Below are 27,166 nucleotides of genomic sequence, written 5' to 3' on the forward strand. Positions count from 1 at the left end.
TTCTCAATGGTGAAAAACTGAAACCATTTCCTCTAAGATCAGGAACAAGACAAGGTTGTGCATTCTCACCACTATTATTCAACATAATTTTGGAAGTTTTAGCCACAACAATCAGAGAAGGAAAAAGAAATAAAAGGAATACAAATCGGAAAAGAAGAAGTAAAGCTGTCACTGTTTGAAGATGACATGATACTATTCATAGAGAATCCTAAAGACGCTACCAGAAAAATACTAGAGCTAATCAATGAATTTGGTAAAGTAGCAGGATACAAAATTAAAACACAGAAATCTTTTGCATTCCTATACACTAACAATGAAAGATCAGAAAGAGAAATTAAGGAAACACTCCCATTCACCATTGCAACAAAAAGAATAAAATACCCAGGAATAAACCTACCTGAGGAGGTAAAAGACCTGTATACAGAAAACTATAAGACACTGATGAAAGAAATCAAAGATGACAAATACAGATGAAGAGATATACCATGTTCTTGGATTAGAAGAATCAAATTGTGAAAATGACTGTTCTACCCAAAGCAACCCTCAGATTCAATGCAATCCCCATCAAATTACCAATGGCATTTTTTACAGAACTAGAACAAAAAATCTTAAAAATTTGTAAGGAGATGCAAAAGACCTCGAATAGCCAAAGCAATCTTGAGGGAAAAAAATGGATCTGGAGGAATCAGACTCCCTGACTTCAGACTATACTACAAAGCTACAGTAATCAAGACAATATGGTACTGACACAAAAACAGAAATATAGATGAATGGTACAGGATAGAAAGTCCAGAGAAGAAAAAGGTTGGAAGAATCACACTCCCTGACTTCAGTATATACTACAAAGTTACAGTAATCAAAACAGGATGGTACTGGCGCAAAAACAGACACATTGATCAATGGAACAGAATAGATAGCCAAAAATAAACCCACACACTTAGGATTAATTAATCTACAACAAAGGAGGCAAGAATGTACAATGGAGAAAAGACAATCTCTTCAATAAGTGGTGCTGAGAAAACTGGACAGCTTCATGTAAAAGAATGAAATTAGAACACTCCCTAACACCATACACAAAAATTAACTCAAAGTGGATTGGAGACCTAATTGTAAGACCAGACACTATAAAACTCTTAGAGGAAAACATAGGAAGAACACTCTTTGACATAAATCACAGCAAGATCTTTTCTGACCCACCTCCTAGAGTAATGGAAATAAAGTCAAAAATAAACAAATGGGACCTAATGAAACTTAAAAGTTTTTTTAAGTCTCCACTATGGAGAACAGTATGGAGGTTCCTTTAAAAACTAAAAATAGAATTACCATATGACCCAGCAATCCCACTACTGGGCATACCCTGAGAAAACCATAATTCAAAAAGAGTCATGTACCACAGTGTTCATTGCAGCTCTATTTACAATAGCCAGGACATGGAAGCAACCTAAGAGTCCATAGACAGATTAATGGATAAAGAAGATGTGGCACATATATACAATGGAATATTACTCAGCCATAAAAAGAAACGAAATTGAGTTATTTGTAGTTAGGTAGACGGACCTAGAGTCTGTCATACAGAGTGAAGTAAGTTAGAAAGAGAAAAACAAATATCGTATATTAATGCATATATGTAGAATCTAAAAAAATGGTACAGATGAACTGGTTTGCCAGGCAGAAATAGAGACACGGATGTAGAGAACAAACGTATGGACACCAAGGAGAGTGGAAAGTTTGGGGGCGGGGGAATGAATTGGGAGATTGGGATTGTCATATATACACTAATACATATAAAATAGATAACTAAGAAGAACCTGCTGTATAAACAAATAAATTAAATAAAATTCAAAAAAAAGATAGATTAAAAAATAATAAAAATTAAAATAGGAAAAAATGGTAAAAAAAATGAGTAGAGGAAAGATGAATAGTTTAATAAATAAAGCCAATATACTTAGCTATCCATAAAAAAAGGAAAAAAATGGAACCTCATGTAGTAACCAAATTTAAAAAAAAAAAAAAAAAACTACCCAGAAACTCATTCATTACCATTAGGAGTATGAAAGGTAAAATCATAAGCTAGAATTAGCTGGCAAAGTTTAAAACACACATAAACCATTACCTGGCAATTTCCCTTCTAGGTATTTACCCTAGAAAAATTCTCATACCTGTGCATATGGCAATCCAAAAGATATGTTCAGTACAGCGCTGTTTGTGATAGCAGAAAAGCAGAAACAACCCAGGTCTTTCTAAGAAGAGGGACAAATTAATCAACTGTGGTGTAGTCACAGAATAGAACGGAATGCTATACTGCTATTAAGATGAATAAATCTGTTGAACATTTATCAGCATGGATTAGTCTCAAAAACAAAATGTTAAGTGAAAAAAGCAAACTGAAAAATGATATGCACAGTATAATACCATTCCTGTACATTTTAAAACATAGTAAAAGATCATATGTAGCTGACGGTGGATATATTCAGTAAAAGTACAAAAATGAATATGGAAATACTTCACCCAAACTCCAGGATATAAGAGAAGTGGTCCTCTAACTATATCTCTAAATTTTTATTTCTTTTACAAAAGAGAGATCATTAGCAAATATGCAAAATGTTAATATCTGAATATATGATATTTTTATCCCATTCTTTTTTCATATATTTGAAACATAATTAAAATAAAATTAATTATTAGGAGTATATAACATGAAAAAAGAAGACAGATATTTCCATTTAAAAGTCCTGCCCAGATCTAAAAAGCTCTCATCACAAGAAAAAAGTTTTTTGTAATTATGTGTGGTGATGAATATTGACTAAACTTAATGTGGGAATCATTTCATAAAATACACACATATCAAATCCATGTTATATTTCAGTTATATATCAATTTAAAAATTAAAATTCTGCTCACATGAGGGTTTCCTGGATCAGGCCTAGAGTCACTCCAGAGACAATTGCTGAGCAAAGCTGATCCACCAGGGCAAGCATCCTAACCAAAATACCTGGTGTTTCCTACAGGTTTTGTGGATATGGACCAGGAATGATGCTAGAAAAAGCATCAAAGGTGGTGATTTCCAGACCAGGATTTCAAGTATCAGTAGTTAAGTAAATTTTATACATACACACACATGCACATGCACAAAGACACACACATACCCACACAATTAACATCATTTCACAAAAGTAAAAGCATTATAACAAAAAATTTAAATAATCTAATAATAAACAAGTCTTTCAAATGAAATCAATTTATCTTTATGAATAGCCATATTTTTCTCATCTTTCTCATTTTGCCTCAGAATAATGAAAACTTTCCAATAGACTAAGAAGAGATCATAAACCAATGTTTGGGGACTGCTTGTCTTGGGAACATACTTGGCATTCCGTTACCAGCTAGAGCCCAGATTACCAACAAAACTAGCATTACGATAAGACACTTACAGCGACCCCAGGGGGATTTCAGGAATTACATGATAAATTTTGCTTTTCTTCATCAATTCTTCCAGTTTCATGTCTCAGTGAGAAACACTGGCTGTCCAAGACTAAATGTACAATATGCTATGAATCTCATGTTATTCATCTATTGTTAATTACAAAAAATTGTTTCTTTTGCTGGTCCAAGAAATAATATAATCCCAAATGTTTTTGCTCTATCTTGCCTTGCTTATTTTTGTTTAAATCAGTAAAACATGCACAGAACATATTTAAATATTAGAAAAACACTTTTATTTGGGACTAGCATCCTTAAAAATAAACACTTTTTAATCCTTCCAAGTTTGGTACATTACTAATATTGTCTTCAATTCTGCTCAGCACAGACATGCAGACAGTTTCCTGAGGTCAGTGACATGACCTCACTGACTTTGAAGAAGAGTTGGAAAGGAAGAGTTAATGCACAATGTTGAAAATAGATATGAGGCGACTTAGATTTTGCAGCCACATGGGAGGTAAGAAGGAATTAGCTCTTCATGAAAAGCAAAATACAGCTTAGTCAATCAATTCAGTGACAGCATCAGCCAAATCAACTGTGTGACAGGACAACCTGTTGGCTAAATAAGTCACTTTTCCATTCACTCCTGTGCCCAATTCCAAATCCATATAGGTTTAGCCAATCTCAGGACTTGTCAACCATGGAAGTTCATTATGGAATTTCTACTCAGGAATGACATATAAAAATCTTTGCCTTCAATGTATTTTCAATTTAGGTAGGAAATATAAAATAACTACTTGTGATAAGCACAGAGAGACAAAATGACATAAAAGATCAAGTTAAATATAGTTAGTTAACACATATGTTTTTATTACTATGATTATATACTATGACCTACCTTCAGTAATATTACTGGAAAAATAATAGTAAATAGAATAACCACAGAAATTAATCCATATTTAGAAACATAAGCATATGTATTATATCTCTCTTTTCTTATTTAATAGAATAGAAAGCTATAGTTAGAACAACAAGCAACCTTGCTGTTCAAGCATTGAAACTTATATGAATATCTGTTTAAGGCACTACTTTCTATAATTTTTCCCTTTGCCTCCAATTGCATGGTATGCCATGCAATTCATTCATTCATTCATTCAAAAAGATATTTCAGCATTTGCTGGGTACCAAGCACTGGGGCTCAAAACAGAGTTCACAGTTAAAAGTTAGAGTTTATTTGATCAAGTAGCATGCCTTATAAAACTTTATTCTAAATATCTGTGCAACACTATGTCCTTTTATTTTCCTTGTTGAACTTTCAGTTCTCACAAAACCTGAATGGTGCCTCTCCCTCCTCAGGCAGCACCAGAGCTCCCACCAGCAACAGAGACAAGAGTGGCCTCCTCCACCTTGCAGCTCCCTCAGACTCTGATGATGACACTGATTGCACCCCACTTTGAGCAGTGCAACCTACTCTTAAAAAAATGTGTCCTGGGTAAGCTCCTCAGATGGAAAATGATTTAATCTGTAGTAGCATTTGACTGTGCGTATAATGCTTGGTGAAGCAGGAGCAGCCCTGACATTTTATGAATAGGGAAATGAGAGAGCGTGTTAAAGAAGGCTTGACAGCGAGAATGAAGGAATGAAGAGTCAACTTAAGCTGTTGAAAGCCTAACAAGATAAAGACAGGCAGGAAAGAGTCTCCTTCAGTGTGATGAAATAAGGCCTGAAGGGATGGAACGGTAGAGAGATTGACGAGTACACACTTTGAAACAGAAGATAAATGTGTTCAACCTGACAGTAACATGTGGTTAAATTAATCAAAGGACCCATAGCCTTAAACGGTAGGAAAGAATACAGATTTATGCCACGATCATCTGTGATGGTAGGTGCGAAATTTCAAATAGATCAAAGAGGTGGAGCTTTTGAGAGAAAACAGTTGTTAGGATTATACAGCATTCTCATAACATGTAAACATGACCACTGACCATGACACGATCTTCTCTGCTTTCCTTGTGGTTCATTTCCTCCACTTTAAAATGTAAAACAGGAGATTAAGAACAGTTCTTATTACCCAAAGGGAATACTCAATTTTAAGCAATTTTATTCTTGTGATTTTTAATGATGAATTTTTGAGGGGGAACATTAGCCTATTGTTCAAATTAACAAGTTGACAGTTTACACTGCCCAGTTCTTCCTCTTGAGCTTCCAAAGGCATGATGCAGCCCCAAATACCAAGCCCACGCTTTGCCTGTCTTGATCCACGTTACTCTGCCCTGCAGAACTGTTTCTCATAAAGTCAGATGCCACAAGTTCTAACTGTTGAGGACACTATTAAAGCTGAGGACAGATAAAAATATTTTCAAAACTTTCTCAAGGATACGCACTAAAATAAATTAGCCCTTAGCTAACTAAAATGACCAACTAATCAGAACATCGCACTGAATATACTCATCACCGAAGTTTTATTATATATCATCGAGATCTTCCTCTTTTCACCTACCTGCATTGACTAAGTGAGAGCATTAATCTTTAAGTCAGTTATTCTTCAAAGGAAGATAGAGGATAGTGATGGATCCTAGAGCATCTGCATTTTGTAAAGACTCCCCGTGTGCTGATTCTGGTTCCCCTTACTACTCCAAACTTCCAACTGAGAATCACTGCCTTACTGGGAAGAAAGCTTTTTATGTATATTAAACTGTTCTACTTAGGGTGCCATTCACCTTCAACTTTCTCATTAAAAATCAATAATGATGAAAACATCAATAATGATGACAGAAGGAATTGAAGAGATAAATGGCTGTAATGAGGATGAATCCTCTTTGCAACTCATATCTAGGTTAAATCCTTCCTGTTTAGTGTAGTCGCCTTTCTCCTTCTATGAGACGGATTTGAAAGACTTGGTCACCAGGCTTCTCTTAAAAGTCCTTCATACAGTTGAGGACAGTTATTAAGTCACCTCTAAACCTCAATGCCAGTAATCCTAATTCCATTCATCTTTTTTCATCAGTGCTGTTTTCCAACCCGTTAATCATTTCCATTGCTCTCCCCTGGACCCTATCCAAGTTTGCCATGTATCTTTAAGCTTCTGTGAATTATGTGACCAGTTTATAGCTTTGATAAGCCTGGATAGTGGAAAAGGTAGAATCTCATCACTACAGAATATAAATGTATATGGGGGCGGGGGCAGGGATGGAGGAGCAGATAGTTCAATTGTATGGTAAATTTCAACACAAATATGATACTCACTTAAGTTTTTATTCCTTTGTGATTATTTCTAAACATACTATAATACAGTAAAATATTCTAAGTCACAATTAGAGTCTGTATTTTATATGGATGGCTTTTTAGCGCCAACCAGTGTCTGGTTCCTTTAGGGAAAAGAAAGAAGGGACTACATTTTTCAAAAGGTTGGTTGTTTCTTGAGTGGAAATAGCTTTTTAATTGTAGAGAAGTGCTACTAGGAATCAAGTACTTATGAAAGACGGAGAAGCCAGGGTATGTCCACTGTATCACCAATATTCATTTTTTCCATGGCTTTTCCAAAAGAAGTTAAGCAGCCCAATCCTGACTATATTGGTAGTTTAAATACTGTTTTCACAGTCAGAACTCTGAACCAATCATTAGCAGAATCTTTTCAGTTTCAAAGCCATTAGCCAGCTTGTATTCATGGGAAGCAGTATGGCACAGTGGCAGTGGTTGGTGGCCAGCCATTTATAAGCTGGGAAATTTCAGCAAGGTGGGACTCCTCTTTAAGCCTCTGAGACAATAATAGAACTACATCATAGAAGTGATGTGAGTATTTGGTGAGAACAGCACCTAGCACATAGTAAGCATAAACACACTATCAGAAAAGGAACTGACTACAGGTGCAAGTCATGAACATCAAAACCAAAGGGGGACACAAAAATCTGTTCCCTTGGATATGCAATTATTATGTGAGTGCCTCTTCAAACAAGATAAAGCACAGTGGTCATGGGAAAAGCAGAGAGCAAAGAAAATGCTATCGTGGCCAATGGCCGAATATCTCATGGCTGAAAACACATCAGGGATCTGCAGAGTCTAACAGGAGTCAATTGGAATTCAGCAGATAAGCAGTTGCCTCTACGCACCTTAAATATTCCCTTGAAGAGAGACACCACACCCATCTTTGGAAATATATTCCCATGTTAGAACCAGACGTGCATATGGAAAGTATTATTATCCCTTGGCTGAGGGCTTCAGTCATAAAACATTTGTGGCGTTTGCAACCTAAAAGAGGGATTTTCTCAAATTTGCTAAAACTGCCTCATTTTTTGTAGGATCACCATTAGCCATACCTCATTTGAGATCAAGTGAATTGTCAGATTAACATGTTTTTGCAGGAAGGTGATCCTGTTACTTCCTTAAAGAGCATGTAGCTCTTCTGAGGGTTATCGGCAAGCTGCCACTCCAGCTTCTCATGCCAATGCCCTTCCTGACTGGTCATTTCCCCTCAGGCTGGAGATAACCCTGCAGTGACTCCAAATTCTTTCATTCAGTATCTGATTCCATCTCCATCATAAAGCCTCCCCCAGAACATGGCTGGACCTAAGCGTTTCCACGACTTGGTTCATGCCTAAAATCCCAATCTGACTTTTGGTTGAACTGCAGTGGAAAATCCAAATCATGTGACAGTCAGAAGGAAAATAATGGCTTTTTCTTGATTCCATTTTCTAAACATAGAGTAATGAACAATAAATATTTACAGGCAACTGTGATGACAACTGAAAAATTTTCTTGGGGACCCACATAAAATAGACTATATTCCCTAAAACACGACCAATCATGCATAAGCTTTAAAAAAGATTTTGGCCCTCCACCCATTAAAACTATTACACAATTTCTCTCCTTTTCACTGCCACTGATCGCCCCTAAAAAAGAGTCTATGAATTCACATCACATTAAACTGGGCAGAATCTTTATTTCCTTGATCCCATGCAGTCTGATTTTACAGTTCTTTCTCAGCAGCATTGTTCTCCCCATCCCCCAATTCATACCTTACTTCTCTGCCTCCATATTTCCCACAGTCAGTCAGCAACCAAGTCCTGCTGATTCTTCCCTTGCTAAGCTGTTCTTTCTACTCCTATTGCCACAGTCTTGTCCATGTTCTTATTATTTGCTTCCAATGTTTCTTTTGTAATAATTGCTCACTAACTAGTTCTCTAAATTTTCAGTGTTTCTCTGTTACAATTCATCTTGCATACCTTTGCCAAATTAAACATCCTACAGCATAATTCTGATTGTATCTCTTCACATTTTAGACATTCCAATGGCTCCCCATTATGTCTAAATAAAGTTTAACTTCAATTCATATGAGGCCAATGTGTTTGTTGAGTGAATGAGTAGAAAAATTCCACATGCAAGCTTTAGCAACTAACTTGCTATTTACTGAATAAAGTCCAAAAGAGAGGTTTTGTTTTGTTTTGTTTTGTGTCTTAAGCCAGGGTTCCCCATATATTGTCTGTGGCCTCTGAAATGTTTGAATCACTACTGGTAAATCAGCTGATAAAGAAAAGTTACTATTTTATGTCTTCTGTTGTCTAGATTTTAAAAATCTCTTTCAGATTTCAACTGAATATGCCCTTTATTTCTATTCCTTAAGATATTATAAAAGTTCTCTCTATTGATTCTTCTTCATGAATGTTTAATCTAAGGAAGTTTGAAGTTCAGGGTGCCAAAATATACAATTTGTCCCGATGATCCCAGCTCTTTCTTCCATTTCAGTTTAGTGTAATTTGAACATATCATATCCTGAGTTAATAAAGAAGATTCAGTAAAAACATATTTTACCTTCATGGAAAATGTCTATCCAAAATAAAATTTATTTAAATCCCGTGAAAGATAACAGACCAAGATGGCAGTGTAAACACATGCCAAAATTGTTCCTGTTCAAATATGAGAAGTAATGGATAACTATTTTTGAACTATTTGAAAGCACAATCCTGCTCAAAAGCAAGCAAGAAAGTTTTCCATGGCTCTTTTAAAAAAAAAGGAAATCTACAACAATAAAAGGTCTTTGTCTGGGTTATGGCCAAAAATGAATTGTAAGGATTGTGCTTCAGCATTTAGGAAAGGGCCTGAACATGCTCCACACATGAACCAAGCACCCAGTTGAAGCCAGAGTTATAACTGCATTCCCAGCCTCTGAACAGAGGGTAAAATCATTTTATTCACAGTATCACAAGACCTGGTTCAACTGAGGCAACTGTGAATTTCCATATAGCAAGGAATGTGTTGAAGAAAATTCCCACACAGGATGAGCTCTTAAAAACTAAATTCTCAAGAGAAAATCAGCACCGAAAAAGACAATAAGCACAATAGAAGGGACAACTTACACAAATAAATAGAAATAAATAAGCAATCTGAAAAGAACTTTTAAATAATGATGCTTAAAATTCTCAAAGAGGAAAATGAGGATTAACATCAATGAAACAAAAGTAGGGTATGAAACAGAACAATAGCTATGAAAAACTATTCTCAATTGGAAATCTTGGAATGGAAAATATGAAATAAAAAGTCCAATATATGGGCTAAAATGTAAACTAGATAAAGCTGAAGAGAAAGTTAGTGAACTCCATTATGAAACTGAATAAATCTCACAGACTGTAAAGAGATAAAGAGAATTAAATAAAAAGAAGTTAACAGGTATGAGAATATATATATGAATATATACACATATATATATGAATATATATACATTTAAACATATATTTATGTATATAGGTATATATACCAGAAAAAAGAGAAGAGAGGCAATATCTGAAGAGATAATGGCTGAAATTTTTCCAGAATCAAAAAACGACATAAACACTTGAAAGAGTCACAAACAGTATCAAAAAAGAAAAATCCAAATCCAAAGACATTGTAGTGAAACTGCAAAAGATCAATAATAAAAAGAAAAATCTTAAAAGTTTTCAGAGAGGAAAAGACAGATTACCCAAAAAAGAGAATAATCAGGATGACAGAATTGTCTCCTCAACAACCAGAGCTGCTAAAAGAGAATAGAGAAGCATTTTCAAAGTATCAAGACAAAATAACTGAACCAGGATTCCATATTCAGTCAAACCAACTTTCAAGGGAGAGGGCAAGAAAAAGATATTTCCAGATATACCAGAACTAAAAAAGTTAACTATTCATGAATTATTGCTGAAAGAAGTATTAAATTACGTACTTGAACCTAGGGAGGGGAAAAAGGAAAGAATGAGATGCAAAAAACAGTAGTGAGCAAATAAGTCAGCAAGACATGCCGATACATCTTAAAAAAAAAAAACTACCATTAACATTCTAGAAAATAATAACAAGAGAGCTGCAAGTTGATGGCTAGGCCATGAGAGGGATCAGAACATTTAGAAGGATGTTCTAAAAAGTACAAAAGTCCTTATCTTTCATGGGAGGATGTTAGCAGTACTAAATAGAGACTTCTTTAGAAAAATAAAAAATTATAATGTGTGTTAAGTATAGCATAACCAGTAGAGGAAAAACAGGAATAAAAATACAGAGTTTTTCTAAGGTTCTCTCCTCTCTGATCTTCTAGGGCCATTTACTATCTTCAGAAGAAACAAAACATCTTGAAACTACAGACTTGACTTTACTGTCAGTAAAGGGAACAGTGTAAAATTTTGAAATCAGACAGCACTGTAATCAATCATTCACAGTTTATAGTTTTTAAAATAATATTTAATAATTTGACAATAGGTTAAGGACATGAGGCTTAAAATAACTAAATAAAAATATTAGGAAAAACTACTTATTAGATCACAAAGCTTACCAATGGAAACTGTTAGAAGACATATCTGAAAGTAAAATAAAACTAGAGAAAGGACCACACAATAAAAATCAATGATAACATTTGGCTGTGTATTCCATGATAGCAGTGAATTAGGCAATATAATAGGTTCACATTCCTCTATCTTCTCTAAGTTTGATGAGTATTTTCTAATAGTCTTTTTAAAAATGTCAACAAGTTGTTACTTATTCAGCTTCTGAATAATGTACACAGATAAGAGCTGTTCATGTCTAAACCAATAGACAAAACTATATTTTAAAAGTAAATACAAGAGCTTCCCTGGTGGTGCAGTGAAAAGTAAATACATATAGAGAAAAAACTCAAAATAAAAATGGTATTTGCTTCTGAATGACATGATAGTGGATGACATTTTCTTTTCCAAACTTTCTAATACTCCTTATAATCAACATGTATTATTTTATATTGCTTTATCATCAGGCAAAATAAATGTTTTAAAATTATAAACTTTCCACATGAATCCATCTTTATAAGGATTCAATTGATAAGCATTATATAATTTTAAAGAAAGCTTCTAAAATCCTATGTAATTCATCCAATATACAAGTAGTTTTAATTGTGTAGATATTAGGTTTAATTATTCACCTAACCAAAAGTCAACATGTAGCATAATGTGAGATTATATAACATGTTGCTTATAAAATACAGGGCTAAATCTGATTATATAAACTAATCTCTTCCACTCACAGATAAAACATTTGATAAAATAATAAAGGCCCAAAGGGACTAAAGAAAAGTTCTAATAGTCCAAGGAAAATCAATTTATTCTTCATTAAAACAAAAATTAAGTTAAATTTGGTCATTTTCTAGACTTTTATAAAATCAATGAATTTGTCCATGGAATCTTCAGGAGTATAATTTACTTCTCTTTCTGTTAAGGCCTATATTAAAGTACCTACACAATTAGGCCCCTCCTGATTCCATAAAAACACTCATTCAGAAGTGTTATTCTCAAATTTCCAATAATAACTGAGTAATCTGGAGATTTGCTTAAAGTTTGAATATGCATGCCTGGGTTGAGTCAAGCATATTAATCATTCCATTCTACATGACTCTGTATAATGTAATGAACATTAACAGACTTCCGATTTCCTGTATCTCTTTTTATTTTATTATACCACAAGGGCTAAAGACCAGAAAAGAGACGTCTAAATTTTTTAAAAAATAGTGGAAAACATTGCTACTGAATTTCCTAATAAAATTACTAAAAGCATTTACACTCAAATTATAGTGATGATCTACTTAATATTTTTGTCCTCACTAATTAAAAGAAAGAAAGAAAGAAAAGTCTCCTATTAAAAAGGTCATGTTTTTACTCAGTTCTGGAATACTCATTTGGACCCTGCAAATAAAAACTTTAAGTGCCATTTCTACAAATTCCTATTACTGTATCTGGTTCAAGAAGTAAGTCTATTGTTAACAAGATGAAAACATTCCCACTTATGCCACTGGCAAGATTTTTAATGACCAGACTGGTCATTTACCTACTTTCATTGTTTAAAATCTAACAAAGGATTTACTCATTTTTGATGGATACCTTAGAACTCATTAGGGTTAGCTGGAGTTTCTCTGATCCTCAAAGAGACAATGAATTCAGGATTTTAATTAGAAAGACTGGTTTCCATGACTATACTCAAACTTTTATTTTTCAATGTAAAATTATGTTTAAGGATATCATGCTATTCAGAAGTAACTAAATAGTATGGTTGCTGGGTCAGCCACTTACAAATTCAAGGTCTGTATCATTAATATAATAACACCACCCAATAACAATAATACTACCAGGTGCATTAGACTTTACTAAGCATTACCACATATGTCACATAATGTAACGTTCGCAAATTGTAGGAAAAGCAGCATCATTTATGATCCTCAGTTGACATCTGTTGTTTTCTTACAACCCAGGGCCTACTTCTCTTTCCTACAGTGCTCTGATTTCCTTCTGAGGATTTACCTTTTACCCACTGGACAGACATGGAACCGGACTCAGAAGCCCATTTCCTTCCTAGAAGTTGGCATGTTAGCCAAGTTAGGCTAAACTTTGGGGTCCCTCCTGTGAATCTGAATCTTGAGCAGAGGAACAAAGACAGATAACCCTGTTGCTTCCAACCAGAGAACCCTGAAATACCCTTTTACACATGAAGCATCTGAAATGCAGAAATGTTAAGTGATTTTCCCAGGTTGTTCAATAAGCAAGAGAGTGGTGACCTCACGACTCCTAATCCAGTGTTCTTTGCACTCTGCCACAAAGATCAAGATGATCATACAACACTTTCTTTACTGAAGTATAATTGAGTTATAATATTATATTATCAATAGTTTTAGGTGTACAGCAGTTATTCAGTATTTTTACAGATTATTACTCCATAAAAGTTATTACAAGATAATTGCTATAATTTCCTGTGTTATACAGTATATCGTTGTTGCCTATCCATTTTATAGAGTAGTTTGTATCTCTTAATCTCATACCCCTATCTTGCCCCTCCCTCCTTCCCTCTTTCCACTGGTAACCACTAGTTTATTTTCTATATCTGTGAGTCTGTTTCAGTTTTGCTATATACCTTCATTTGTTTTATTTTTTAGATTCCACACACAAGTGATATCATATAGTATTTGTTTTTCTATGTCTGACATTTCACTAAGCATAATATTCTCTAGGTCCATCCACATTGCTGCAAATGGCAGAATTTCATTCTTTTTATGGCTAAGTAATATTCCATTGTACATAAACCACATCTTCTTTATCCATTCATCTGTTGATGGGCACTTGGGTCACTTATGTGTCTTGGCTTTTGTAAATAGTGCTACTTATGAACACATTGATGAGAGTTTTTATCATGAATAAATGTTGACTTTTGTCAAATGCTTTTTCAGCATCTATTGAGATTATCATGTGATTTTTTATTCTTCCTTTTGTTAACATGCTGTATCACATTGATTGATTTGCAAATATTGAACCATTCTTGCAACCCTGGAATAAATCCAACTTGATCATGGGGTATGATCCTTTTTATATATTGTTGCATTCAGTTTGCTGATATTTTGTTGAGGATTTTTGCATCTATATTCATCAGGGATATTGACTTGTAATTTTCTTTTCTTTTTTTTTTTTTGGAGTGTCTTTGTCTGGTTTTGGTATCAGGTAATGGACGCCTCTTAGAATGAATTTGAGAGTGTTCCAGCCTGTTAAATTTTATAGGTATTAACTCTATATGTTTGGTGGAATTTCCATGTGAAGCTGTCTAGTCCTGGACTTTCGCTGGTAGTTTGTTTTTTTTAAATTACAAATTCAATTTCACTTCTAGTGATCAGTCTGTTCAAATTGTCTGTTTTTCCTTGATTCAGATTTGGCTGCTGTATGTTTCTAGAAATTTTTCCATTACTTCTATGTTGTCCTGTTTGTTGGCACATAACTGTTCATAGTATTCTCTTATGATTGTAAGTGGTGTCAGTTATTTCTCCTCTTTCAATTCTTATTTTGTTTATTTAGGTCCTCTCTCTTTTCTTCTAGGTGAGCCTGGCTAAAGGTTTATCAATTTTATCTTTTAAAAAAACCAGCTCTCGGTTTCATCGATCTTTCCTATTGTTTTTTAAATCTCTGTTTTGTTTATTTCCTCTCAGATCTTTATTATTTCCTTCCTCCTGCTGAATTTAGGATTTGTTTATTCTTCTTTTTCTAATTCCTTTGGGTGGTAGGTTAGGTGGTTTATTTGAGATTTTTCTCATTTCTTGAGGAAGACCTTCATCTCTATGAACCTCCCTCTTAGAATAGCTTTTGCTGCATCCTATAGATTTTTCAAGTGTGTTTCCATTTTCATTTGTCTCAAGGTATTTTCTGATTTCCTCTTTGATTTCTTCATTGACCCATTGGTCAATGAAATGGTCAACTGACCCATTTTTTAGTAGCATGTTGTTTCATCTCCACATGTTTGTTCTTTTTCCATTTTTCTTTCTGTAATTGACTTCTAGTTTCATACCATTGTCATCAGAAAAAATGCTTGATATAATTTCTATCCTCTTAAATTTCTTGAGACTTGTTTTGTGACCTAGCATGTGATTTATCCTGGAGAACGTTCAATATGCATTTGAAAAGAATGTGTATTCTATTGTTTTTGGATTTAATACTGTAGATATCTATTAAGACCATCTGGAGTTTCCCTGGTGGTGCAGTGGTTGAGAGTCCACCTGCCGATGCAGGGGACACAGGTTCGTGCCCCGGTCTGGGAAGATCCCACATGCCGCAGAGCGGCTGGGCCCGTGAGCCATGGCCACTGAACAAAAAAAAAAAAAAAGACCATCTGGTCTATTGTGTCATTTAAAACCACAGTTGCCTTATTGATATTCTGTCTGGATGATCTGCTTAGTGATGTAAGTGGGGTGTTAAGGTCCCCTACTCTTATTGTATTATTGTCAATTTCTCCCTTTATGTCTGTTAGTATTTGCTTTAGATATTTAGGTGTTCCTGTATGGGGTACATGTATGTTAAGAAGTGTAATATCCTCTTGTTGAATTGATCCTTTTGTCATATAATGCCTTTCTTTGTTTTTTGTTATAGCCTTTGTTTTAAAGTCTATTTTGTCTGAAAAGTATACAAATATTGCTACCCCTGCTTTTTTGTCATTTCTGTTTGCATGAAATACCTTTTTCCATCTCCTCACTTTCAGTCTGTGTGTGTCTTTGTTCTGAAATGAATCTCTTCTTCTCCTTCTCCTCCTCCTCCTCTTCCTTCTTCTTCTTCCTCTTTCTTCCCATGTGGTTTGATGGTTTTCTTTAGTAGTATGCTTATGTTCCTTTCTTTTTATTTTTGTGTATCTATTGTAGGTTTTTGATAAGTGGTTACCAGGGGTTCAGATACTATGATCTATAACTACATCTACTTGTTTTAAACTGGTAGTCATTTAAGTTCAAATGCTAAAAGATATACATTTTTTACTCTCCACCCCCACATTTTGTGTTTTTCATGTCATATTCTACATCTTCATGTTTCTCCCTGTTTATTGTAGTTATAGTTGCTTTTATAATTGTGTGTCTTTTAATCTTTGTACTGGCTTATTTCAGTGGTTGAACCTCAGTTCTTACTGTATATTTTCCTTTCCTAGTGGGATTTTCCCTTCCCTAGAAATTCCTACTTCCTTTCCACTTAGAGAAGACCCTTCAACACTTCTTCTAGGGTAGGTTTACTATTGATTAACTCTTTTAGTTTTTGCTTGTCCAAGAAGTTCTTTATCTCTCTTTCAATTCTAAATGATAATCTTGCTGGGTAGAGTATCCTAGGTTGCAGATTTTGCCCTTTAAGCACATTGAATATAACATACCAGTTCCTTTTGGCCTGCAAAGTTTCTGCAGAGAAATCAGCTGATAGGCTTATGGAGATTCACTTGTATATGACTCTTTGTTCTTCTCTTGCTGCTTTTAGAATTATCTGTTTATCTTTACCTTTTGCCATTTTAATTATGATATGTCTTGGTGTGGGTCTGTTTGTGTTCATCTTGTTTGGGACCCTCTGGGCTTCCTGTGCTTAGATATCTATTTCCGTCTTCAGGTTTGGAGAGTTTTCAGCCATAATTTCCTCAAATACATTTTCGAAACCTTCTCTCTCTTCTCCTTCTAGGATCCCTATAATGCAAAGGTTGGTACACTTAAAGTTATCCCTGAGATATCTTAGACTGTTTTCATTTTTGTAATTTGTTTTCCTTTTTGCTGTTCTGATTGGGTGATTTCCATTATTCTATCTTCCAGATCACTTATGCATTCTTCTGTATCACTTAGTCTGCTATTCATTCCTTCTAGTGTGTTTTTATTTCAGCTATTGAATTCTTCATTTCTGATTGTGTCTTTTTTATATTTTCTAGTTCCTTGTTAAAATTTTCACTCTATACATGTGTTCTTTTCCCGAATTCAGTTAAGATTTTTATTACTAGTGCTTTGAACTCTATCTGGTAAATTGTTTATTTCTGTTTCATTATTTATTTTTTTCAGAGGTTCTCTCTTGCTCTTTCAAGTGAGAGCAGTTTCTTTTTTCATTTTGCTTAACTTTCTCTGCTTCTATGAATTTAGGTGAAACAGTTACCTATTGTGGTTTTAAAGGGATATTCTTACATGGGAGTGTCCCTATACAGACATTATCCAATCCCTTTGATGGGAGAGCTAGATTTGAGATGGACACAAGTCACATCTTTCCTCAGGGTGTGCTGGCAGCTATCACCTTGGTAGGGGGTGGGGCTGGAGATGGAGGGGGCCAGAGTGCTCACTCCACTTGGGCTGGGACACACACTCAGCTGAGGCTGTTGCAGGAAACCCAGTAGCCTCTAGAGCAGTCCTTTCTCTACCCTGCCTCCGGGGCAAGCCAGATCCTCATGAGTGGAGTACAGGCTTCCCACAGCCCTCCTGTTAGTCCCAGTGGTCCTTTAACCAGCCAGTGGTTCTCATCTCCCCCAGATAGGACCCCAGGACTGGGACACCCAATCTTTGGCTCTCATCCTTCACTCCCCAGGGTGGATGTCCACTCATATATTCTCCTCTTTCCTCTGAATCCCCTCCCAGGAGCATAGGTCCTGACTGGATTGCTTTTCTTCCCTTCCTACCCAATTACTTTGTATCTTTCTTATAGTCTTGTTTGTACAGGAGTCCTTCTTCCAGTTTCCAGTTAGTTTTCAGTGAGAATTGTTGCACATGTAGATTATTTTTTATGTGTTCATGAGGGGAGGTGAGCTCCATGTCCTCTTACTCTGCCACCTTGGTCAATCTCCCATACAACACTTCTTTTAAATGGAGTTTCATTTTCCAATGGCTAAATTGCTTTAAAGTTTAAAAATCACTACAGGAATAACTTTAAAGCAAAGGATAATCTAATTTTGGATAGCCATAAGTATCTTCATAGAACTTTTAGAGAAACGCCATCTATTTCCTTCAGTAATACTTCCAGATTTTTATAAGAAAAACCTTATATTGTACCTTGTACTTCAATATTGGGTTATAATACCTACTACTGACTGACTTTTCCAAATACTTCTTTTCTGGATTCAAACGTCATATTAAAAAAAGCAAAAATATGCAGCCAATTAAGTGAATCAAGAACTCTAACAACAATAATGGCTAGCATTTTTTGAGTGCCTACCATGTGTCAGGAAATTTATTGGCCACTTTATATATATTACATGTTATTAAATCCTCACAACAGCATTGCAGGGTCAGTACCAATATCTCAGTTTAAATTGAGTGAACTGAGACTTAGAGATGTTAATAACTTGCCCAAGTTCATATAACTGAATAATGATAAAACTGCAAGCTGAAGCCCAAATTACTTCCATGAATACCATATATCCTCTTAGAAACACTGAAGTGAGACATTAGGATATAGTCTTATCCCTTCAAAGGTTTAGACAAAGAGAAGGTTGGTAATATCATAGACTCTGTGATAACTAGCACTGCATAAATCATAATAGAAACACTAAATCTATACTCAGAATTTGGAAAATCACAAGATATCTATGTTAAATAGAGAATCTGAATACTGTGATAATTGAAAAGACAACATTTACCCCCATTTGATGTCAGGAAAGGCTTACATTTTTAAAAAGTCTAGAAATCTTGCTTTCAGGTTTACAAGGGAAAAGGGACCTTCACTTTCTCTCCTAGATTTCTTTGCCTTCCTACTACATTTCTCTCCAAAAAGTTTAGCTTATATCAATCAAAATTTCCCTTTTAACAAATGTGCATCTCAAACTCAATATCCCACCCTTCACAATTATTGCATAACCCAAATGTGAAGGAAAAATGATTATTATGTGGAATATGTCTTTAAAACCTTTAGAAGTTAAGAAAAAAGAGACACACATAGGCTTATTTTTTCCATCTGGATCCAAAACTTTTCATGGGCAAACTATATGGTATTTGTATTGGCAAGAAGAAGTGTGTGATTTCAAAACACCATCTAGTAGTGCTGTAACGTAGGCCACAGTGCTAATGAGGCATGGTGGTGAATATCGTTCTCGTAATAGTATCAATTGTTTCAATATGTAAAAGTCTGTTTAAAGCTATGTATTGAAACTCTACTCATGTCTAGTCATCCTAAAATTGAATCCTACAAGTTACTAACAGACTTAAGCTTACAACCATCTCTGAAAATAGATCAAAAGGCACACCCTGCTCAAGATGGCTCAATAATGTCCTTTTCTGGAAAAAAGTGAGAGCAGTTCTCAAACAACCAAGAATTGTATCAGTAAAGGGCTTAATGAAGATGTCCTATAGTAGAGTTTAAACAAATGTGAATGTACTTATTTTTCCTATTTGATTAATTGCTATATTCCTCCTAAAGAAAAAGGCTTTTCAGAAAGATTAGGTCGTGGCTATTACATGCACATACTATAATTCATATAACACCATTGAAAAGAGCTCAGAAGCCAGATTCCACACTCACAAACTCAAATTTCTTTCATATTTCATCACCTTTTTCAGTCCATCCCCAACAAAATGGTTCCCATCACCAACCAGCCTGGCTGCCTAAATAAGATCTGTAGGATCCTATCAGTGGTGGTGATGGCGATGGCAAGTGAATGATGAGGCAAACATTTGTCAATTCTGCCTCTTAAGGTTGGGAGTGATCTTGTGTATCCAGAAATCAAGGGTTTCATGCTATTAATATTTATATTGTCTAAAGGAATGCCCCCCATATAGTGATTTGTGGCCACAAAACTGCCATAACTACCACACTCTCGACAGGAGCATATAACTAAGACATGGAAGAACAGCTGGCCGATTGCACCTGCATTTCTGCATCTGCAACTAACAACTGGTCCAAATGGGAGGCCACACCCATAAGGTGGAGGTGTGGGGAGAAATTGGCTGACGGCTGAGTGAGCTGTAATATAGTAGAACCCCCTCTATGCTGTTAAATGAAAAGCAGAGATTAGACACAGGAAAGCAAAAATGTCCAACTTCCTCTATTAACCTCAGGGTTTATACCAGATCTGGCAGTAAATTATCAAGTAAGATAAGATTCTATTGTATCCAAGGATAAGACACCCTGAGATTCTCAAAGAAGTTAAAACAAATTTAAATAAAGTCAAAATCCTTCCCTAATCCTAGAGCAACTAGTTTTCTTTTTTGCCAATGTGGAATATTTCATGCCCTTATCAAAGGCATACCAGAGCATCACACGGTCTAATTCCACTTTTCCGTGTTTTACAACATGGTCACCTTTTGCTGGAGGAGAGAGGAGAGAAGGAAGTCCATGACGCTCTCTGTAGGCTCCATGGAAGTCTGTTTTTGCTCTTCATCAAAACCTTCTGAAAACAAGGGCTCTTTCCCGTCTTTATCATGAAGGTAGAACTTCGGTTCTTGAAAGCCTCTTGCTGCCTTCTTTCCCGGCGTTTCTCGCCTCCCATCAGTCACAGGACAGACTGCCTCCACAAGCCATCATTAACCTGCCAATTCTGCCTCCAAACAAGGAGGACAAGAGCTCACTAATTTGAAGATCAAAAAGCCACTTGTCCATTATATAATTGGAATGAAAGGCAAAATGTTGCCGTTCTGAAGAGCCCAGTAATTACTAGCTGTTAATTGCTCTCTCGTGGTGGCTCACTTGTAATTAAAAAGAACAGCTCGTTGCAGGCCGATAAGCAATGGTGGAGACCAGCGGTTTAATCAACAAAGCAGAAAAATTTGTTTCTGCCGCGGCCAACAACAGCTTGAGAAATCTTCAGATGTCCAATTGAGATTAAAAACTGTCTATTTAGTGCAGTCAGATTTTATTTTAACCAAGGAAATGACTATTTGAAGTTTTCCAACGTGAGTGTCTCTGCCACATCCCCGCTGGTGCCGCGGGGACTAATCACGGGCTGGGGTTGTGATCACTCAAGTAAAGAAATGTAGAGACTTTCCTCTTGACTTCATCATTCTTGGGTAATTGGCCTGTCTGAGGTGAGTACTCTTTTTTTTTTTTTTTCTTTTTAAAGAAAGCGCTTTAAAGTATGGAAGGCCCACAGACTGTGCATTTAATTACTGTTCATATTTCATGCAGTCAAACTGAATTTCATTTAAAAAGAAAATGATTTACCCATCTTAAAAAAGCCTTATATGTTCTGCTCTGCTTTTTTCTTTCAGGGGTTATATATTTACATGCCCCCCAAAAACGTATTTAGGGCATCAAAGTTAATTCTGTAAGCTGCTTCTCTGTCATTTCCTCTTTCATCTAATAGCCACAAATGACAGCTATCCTTAGAAGGGGTGGCTGGATACTCCCTGGAAAAATAATACTACATTTAGTTAAGAAGTTTCCCAGGTTAAGTGGGATTACTTGGTCCCAGTGTGGCCCGCATTTCTCCGATTGTGAACAGTGTGTGTGCCCACCCCCATGCCTCTTTTCTTCTCCTTCTTCCAGGTTGTGGTAGTTGGAAAGCCATTTGTTTTTAAAATTTGCATATGCTTCCACTTAACTGTTCCTCATATGGGTCTCAAGCTATGTTTAAGTCTAGTCTTTCATTGGGGAGGAAATAACTGCTGTCTTCACTAATCATAAGAAATGCATCTCTTTGTTGTCTGGATTATATTAAAAAATGCACCTCAATCACAATGCCAGTGATACAAACTCTTGGTCAAATATCTACCATACAATTTGCGTAAGCGTTGGCACTAGTGATCCTGTACAAAATGGTTTATCACTCCAGCTCAAATGCTGCTTCTGAAAAGATCTGTACCCTTGCCAGCCACTAAAGCAAACTTCTCTTTCTCCTACACTAATGATAGTCTTAAGATATAGCCTACAAGTAAATGAGTAAGTTAATTCAGGGTAATGAAAAATTAACCTACTGTTAGCTTAATTTGATAGTCCCTATCTTCTCTTTGAAAACACTGCTGACGTCAGGCTGAAGGAGACTGGTACCCCCTACTTGCCTCCATGCCAATCTACTTAAAGTTATACAGGCCTCCCTCCTACTAGGGAACTCATCAGTTGAGTTCTAAGCTAACTTTCCTGCATTAAGATGTCTGCTTTCAGGAAGAAGAAGGAAGAAAGGAAAAGAGAAGCTTTACCGGGTTTTCTTTTACCCTTCTTTTCATTTATATCTGAGAACCAATGGCCTACCCTTATGGAAAGGGTAGAGTCCAAACTTAGTTTAAATCCCAACTTTATTGTTTCTTAATGAGTAACCATGAGAAAGTTATTTGGCCTCTTAAATCTCAATTGAATCCATGGAGAAAATAACTCTTTTAAGGGACTGTTGCCAAAAATAAATGAAAGAATATTTTGAACATAATAGGTGTTTGGTAAATGATAGCTGTTCCTAAGGAATGTTGGATACTAGTAATATGATATGCATGCTAATTTAAGAAGGGTCCCTCCCCATGGAGTCCTCTGTATACTTTCAAACATGGCAGGAGGACCTGGAAAAGAGAACCCAGAAGTGTTTTGTTGAGTATTCCCCATTTTCTCCCACTCTTACACTTCATCACTGTGTACATGCCATTAATTAATTCAAATACAGTAAAATCTGGCATGAGGGTGGGGTAGGACACAGTGAATCAATGAATGACCCAAAGAGGAATTTGATAGTAGATTCACTTTAATAAACAGGTGGGAGGGCAAAAAAGAAGACAGAGAATTATTTTCTGAAGTTTAAGTTTCTGAAAAATTTCCTCAGTATGTTAATGAGCAAAAGAAGAGCACACAAACACCCCCCCCACACACACACACACACACATTTCTCCTGACAACCCTTACCACACCTATCCATCCTATAAATAAGTTTAGTGCCTTATATACAATAAACCTGAGAGGAAACCATTCATATGAGCAGCACCATCTTCTAATTTAAGAAAGCTGTGCAACTGGAAAAATAATGAAATCAAATTATTTTTTCCTAAAATATATATTCAAAAGTTGTTGCCTCTTTGATGTAACATTCCTTTCTGGCCTTTATTCTACTGGGACCTATTGTGTGGTCTTTTATTTCTCATTGATAATTAGGAAGCTTTTAAAACTATTCCTGAAGCCAAGGAAAAATTCAATGCCTTAGTTGAAGAATCTTAGTCTTATTTTTAGTTACAAACTAAACTTGGACCTATAGTGATCCTTCCTGTATACAACCATGGAAACATCAAGTGACAGAGTTGAAAGAGATTTAGAAGAGTCTTTTGCAAATATAGGCCTTTAAAAGTTACAAAATAAGTACAAATAATCACTAAGTTCTACACTTAGATAAACCTCAAAGAGAACAGCTACTAATATGCCTCAGGGCTTCATCTTCCCCCAAAGGCTGAGTAGCACAAGGGTCAGGATATAAGAATAGAATTTGGTATTAGAAAGTGAATGGTCCACTTGTCAGGAGCAGGCTCTACTACCAGCCCTGGCTTGACCCTGGATGGATCCTCTCACCTCCCTGATGTGATCACTGAAGCAGAGAAACCCTGAAGGCCCATCCAGTTTAAAGAGTCTATTTTTCTATAACTACTTTTTTTTTTAATCTTGTGGTAAAATATACATAAAATTTACCAATTTAACCATTCTTATGTGTACAATTTAACTGTAAACATTTTAAGTGTACATTGTGAAATGTACAAGTGTACATTTTAAAGTGTACAATTAGGTACATTTATATGTGCAACCATCACCACCATTCATCTCCAGATGAGTTTCATTCCAAACTGAAACTCTGTACCCATTAAACAATAACTTATCATTTTCTTCTCCCCACAGCTCCTGGTAACCACTATTCTTCTCCTTTCTGTCTTGATGCATTTGCCTATTCTAGGTACCCCATATAAGTGGAATCATACTTTATTTGTCCTTTGATATCTGGCTTATTTCACTTAGCGTATTGTTTCAAGGTGCACCCATGCTGTAGCATGTGTCAAAATTTCATTCCTTTTTAAGGTTGAATAATATTCCACTGTACAGATAGACCACATTTTGTGTATCCATTCATCTACTGATGGGCATTTAAGTTGTTTCTACCTTTTTAGCTATTGCTAGTAATGCTACTATGAACACTGGTGTACAAGTATCTGTTTGAGTCCCTACGTTCAATGGCAACTTTTGAGATTCAGGAAGAGTCCAAGCAGACTTAAAAGGCTATTGACAGTAGCCTGTCGGCATTGGGCTCATGTGCCCTGGTTAGAAAGTCAAGAAGATAGATGCGACATCTCTTGACTCACTTTGTACCATACCAACTACCAGAAGCTGCTCAACAAAGGTCTTCTAATAAAAGAAAGCAGACTCAGCCTCTTTGGATCAATTACATGTTAAGCCTAAATCCTCTTATAGGGTGTGGGCAACCTCCTACCCACGCATCGTGCTGGTTAAGGGCAAAAGCCAAACAATATGTTTATGCACTGGCTTTTCTGAACACTCATCTTCCTGTGTCTACTCACGACACCCAGACCAGCAGGCCCCGGATGACTGTAGCCATTTCTGATCACACTGAACTCCTGTGTTCACTTCATGACTGGGATGTGGAGGGGGCACTCTGTTTTCCTACTTCCTGTTTCTATTTTTCAGGCAGCACCTGTCACCAGCAGTCTTGACTTTGACAGTTTTCTTTTGAGTCTCTTTGCTTTTTTTCTCATACTTGTTCTAAGGTTTATCAGAGGAAACACTTGCCCTCCCAAGGATGGCCTCCACGCTGTGACAGATTAATCCAAGTGGACTGAACTTCCTTCAGACAGAGGACACTAATTATTATGAAGGCACTTAGAACACAATGCGAGCTGACATCTGACAGACCATTCCCTGCCAGCTCTGCATTGTCTTAATGTCAGACCCTGTCAGTTCCCAGCCTTAATTACATCCTGTTTACAAACATTAGGCCTGACTTCAGATGAAGCCTTAACAAAGGTTGACAAAGGTCAGGGTCACATCGCAAGGATGTTATCTGTCTGTATTCTCCTCCCGATAAACCAGAGGTAGAGGGCTGATTCAGGAGATAGCTTTCAGAGCAGAAAAATGCACTGTGGTCACTGGAATATCTAATCTCTGCGGACACATTTTCATCCAATCTGCTAAGCACTGTGGCAGGGAGAGGGGGCGAAATTTAGAGGGCCAACTTGGTGCTGCTTGTTATCTGAAATCCCCTGAGGGCAGACATGGCAAAGGTGTTGGGAAAAACCTTCAGCAGGAAGGCGGTAGTCACCCTTTGCCACTGATTCAAGAAAAACAAATTCAAGCTTTAAAAAATGAACCCCAGTTAAAATAGAGACCTGTGTCAAAGATAACAAGCAAATCTTAACGAGTATACATAACCTGATTTTTTTTCAATCATTATTTTTGAAATGTTTTTATGTTAGGGTCAAGTAGCAGATTTTTTCTTAAGCAAAGTACTCTTTAGATTCATTTTCTATGCTAGATTTGTAGGTATCACATGAGACTTTCATTCAAAGCAATCAGACTTGATTATCTTTGAATGTTAATAGGTTATAACAGTAATCAATAGTATAACCTATTTTTGTTTGGTTGTTTGCTTTTTTAGGTTTTGGCCTTAGTGGTCATCTGCCAATCTCTGTATTTTACAAATAGGAAGAGAGAGGGTTGAATTATGTAACATAACTAGATCTTACAGCACACTGGTGGCAAGGCCAAGCCGGAATCAAAATCTCTCACACATAGTCTGGGGTTCCTTGGGAGTAAACACTTTATTTTTAGAATTCTTATGGAGTCTGGCACCTAGTTACTAGACATCTGTTTAGCAACTTACTCATTCTGCCCCTTCAGCCTTCTTTCCTAAAGATCTAAAGAACTTACAGTTCTTTTCATCTTATAGGTTCCAACACATAAATTGTTTCAAATGTTCTTCTCTTTAAGATGTACTTCTTTAAGTCTTGAAATTCCCATCGTGCCCACAAAAGCACTCAGTAGATCATTTACATAACTGCTTGGGCACCACTTGGTTCTTCCACATTATCAACACTTCTGCCATGCTACCTCCAGATCATTTTCTTATTGAGTCCATTGAGTTGCAATCTGTTCAACAGGCTTGCTTCCTAAATGTACACCTTGTAGAAGTGAGTTAGGTGTCTCTCTAACAACTTTGTCATAATCGCTTTCTTAGGTCGACAGCATTTCATAGAAATGGCCTCCTTTGGTGTCTAGTTCCTCCTTCATTGGCTACACTGCCGTGCCGCACCACACACCCAATGCCACAGAGACTCACTTTCAGACCTAATGCTTAGCCTCTCTCCCAAGAAGCTCATTTGGCCCTAGAGTTCTTGCCACCAGTAGGTAACTCTGAATTTTTTTTGGCTTAGTCCTGACTCTTCACCTCTTCTCTTCCTCATCTCTGTGAGAGGCCTCTGTTCAAACCCAGTAAGTCTAAGAACAAATCATTTCCAGGATCCCTCTCCCAACCCTCCCATCTTGAAAGAAGAAACATCATTCTCATGATCCCTAATTTTTAACCTTTGAGAGTCCTTTCTCGTCCCTACCTACTTCCCTGTAGTGAAGAACCAAGCAATTGTTCATTGCTTTGTCCAATGTGCCTGCTGCAGTACCTCAAACATAGTAGGCACTTAGTAATGCATGGATAAATGAGCAAAAAAAGAAAGGATCAATGTAGAAATGGACAAACTTGATGAAATCACTGAGTCTTTGATAATTTTTTCTTCACAGTATCCCAGCTCTTCTTTTCCACTTCCTCCTTCACGACCATCTCCATTTTCCAGGCTTCCTTCACCAGGGATCTGAATTACTACAAACCATTGTTGGTTCATCTGCCTTAGTTTCTCCACTGAACCCCTCCCAACTATGGCTGGGCACAGATAGTAGTGCTGTACAAAAACTGGTGCTTCACTCTTACCTAAAACACAGACCCCTTGCAACAATCCCGTCGAATATTCTAATTTGTTATATAAAAATGTCAAGTAGCTCTAGGCCCAGGTCCAAATCCTGCCCAGTGTGACTTATTCCGTTCCCCCAGGATGACAATGAAATGCTGT

The 27,166-nt window shown here is 36.3% G+C and overlaps 1 protein-coding gene across 7 annotated transcripts in view; it reads right to left on the reverse strand.

Annotated features, from left to right (window-relative positions):
• Positions 1–27,166, reverse strand: part of MECOM (MDS1 and EVI1 complex locus) — a 568,489-nt gene that overhangs the window by 397,956 nt on the left and 143,367 nt on the right. The window lies entirely within an intron of this gene.

The sequence above is a fragment of the Physeter macrocephalus genome, chromosome 1 (genome assembly GCF_002837175.3).
Source record: "Physeter macrocephalus isolate SW-GA chromosome 1, ASM283717v5, whole genome shotgun sequence".
Classification (NCBI taxonomy): domain Eukaryota; kingdom Metazoa; phylum Chordata; class Mammalia; order Artiodactyla; family Physeteridae; genus Physeter; species Physeter macrocephalus.